This window comes from Peromyscus maniculatus, chromosome 10, assembly GCF_049852395.1.
Source record: "Peromyscus maniculatus bairdii isolate BWxNUB_F1_BW_parent chromosome 10, HU_Pman_BW_mat_3.1, whole genome shotgun sequence".
Lineage (NCBI taxonomy): Eukaryota > Metazoa > Chordata > Mammalia > Rodentia > Cricetidae > Peromyscus > Peromyscus maniculatus.
In genome coordinates, this window is record NC_134861.1 from 5,759,586 (window position 1) to 5,761,705 (window position 2,120).

The following is a 2,120-nucleotide window of genomic DNA, read 5'->3' on the forward strand; positions in this document are numbered from 1 at the left end:
CTGCCTTCCCTCAGGAGGTATCATCATCTCCATTTCAAAACAGAGATGGCAGTCCCCCTCCAGGGAATGTGTCGGGCAGTGGTATGCCAGCGGGAAAACAGAAGAGGAAGTGAAAGAAATGATCTCTTGGACGGAAACCTGAGTGCAGCCTCAGCTGGGCCTTTAAAGGATTCCGTGCAGCATACTCAAGCCACGAGAGACATTTTGACAACGGAAATCGGCACAGGATGACTGTGAGCCCAGGACAGCAGCACTCAATGCCTTGGGTCTACCAGAAGGTGTCTGTTAGCACGGTGCCACCTTTGGAGGGGAAGGGACATGAGTCAGGGAGAGTGCTGAGTATGGGAGTCCCTGTCCTAGAGGGGCTCTGAGGTCTGGATTCCGTAACACCTTCACTTCTTCTATACACACACACACACACACACACACACACACACACACACACACACAGAGAGAGAGAGAGAGAGAGAGAGAGAGAGAGAGAGAGAGAGAGAGAGAGAGAGAGAGAGGAGGCAGAAAGGGAACCAGCAAAGCTGGGTTTCTCTAGGATTTTGCTATTCAACAAAGAACTGCAGGGGCAGCAAGGAGTTGCTTGGGCCACTCCACCCACCCCAATGTAGGTTATAGCCTGTCATGCCTGGGCTGTGAGGTTAGCTTGTGTGGGGTCCCAGCTCTGCCATTAGCTGTGCATGGGGCACTGGGCAGACTGCTTCTGTCTGACTCAGCTTCCTCATCTGTGAAATGGGGTTAACAGCAGTGCTTAGCTTATAGGCTATAGAGCTCACTAAATGTTCATCATGAAATGACACAACTCTCTGAAGAGAGACAGACACGAGCCTTCTGGTATATATCACCTTCACCTCAAAGTCCCTGTTTTGATTTCACCATTGATACTCAACATTTTACTACAAGTCCTACGCAGAGTATAGAGGAGAAAAGGAAAGACCAAGAAGACACATTTAAATTAGAAAGGAAGCAATCCCATACACAGCAACCTCTAAAAGAGCTCAGCACCTGAGAGTGAACCCACCAAAGAGAGGAGAGCCCCATACGCTAAAATCTATGAAGGACAGTTACCAAAGAATAAATTCACGGAAAGGCATCCCATATTCATGGACAGGAAGACTTGCCACGAGGCTACTGCCACCCAAAGGGAGCTACAGATTCAACACAAGGCAGCTTAGAGAAGCCAAAACTCAAGCTCCACTTACACGAGAATGCAAGGAGCCTCCAGAAGCTGGAACAGCAAGAACTTGCAACATTTAACAACAGAAATATTTGTCCTCCAGACATCTGGAGAGGGAACATTCCAGGGATGCTTTGGCATTTGTCTGACCTCATAGCGTGAGCCTCAGGGAACAAAGAGGGAGCTGACCATCTCTTCCTCTCCTCTTTATTGTTAAACTGTATCTTGTCAGCATTACCAGATGTGACCAAAAGACAACTCAGCTTTCAGTGCTGACCCAGAAGCTGCTCCTTCACCCAGAAGGATACAAATTGTGATCCCAGGGCAATGTCTGGTGCCACAAGAGTTAGAGCATGGCTAACAGGGAGCCTGCGGTGTGAGGCACAGATCTGCCGGTCACTCCTTCCACCTCACCCACAAAATGTATTTACTTATTTTCAGTTTTCTTCCCTTCAGTGGGGCTCCAGCCTATGGTGATGGCTCCACCCACATTCTGGGAGAGTCTTCCTTCTTAGTCCTCCTGGGAATATCTTCACAGACAAGCCCAAGGTGTGTAGAAAAACCTCCTTGGTCTTAATTTAATCAAGCTGTCAGTCAAAATTAACCATGTTGTGTTGTGAATATTTTGTAACAATGTTTTAAATTTTTATTACATATTGACAAATTATAGCTGTGGATACGGGAAATCTTGAGGCCAGGAGATACATTAACCTTGGCACTAATGGTGCATGGCTTTTCACAAAACACTGAGAATCTGGGTGGAAAGTGAGGCCTCAGCTCCAGGACCATGGGTGCTTGTGGCCCCTGTGGTGCAGATCTGCTGTGAGGCTCAAATTCTGCAGTCTCATGGTGTGGGTCCCTTACAGATTTCCACTATATTCCCACTGGAGCCGTACGGGGGAGCGATGGGCCGCCATGCTCAGTGGAGTTCAGC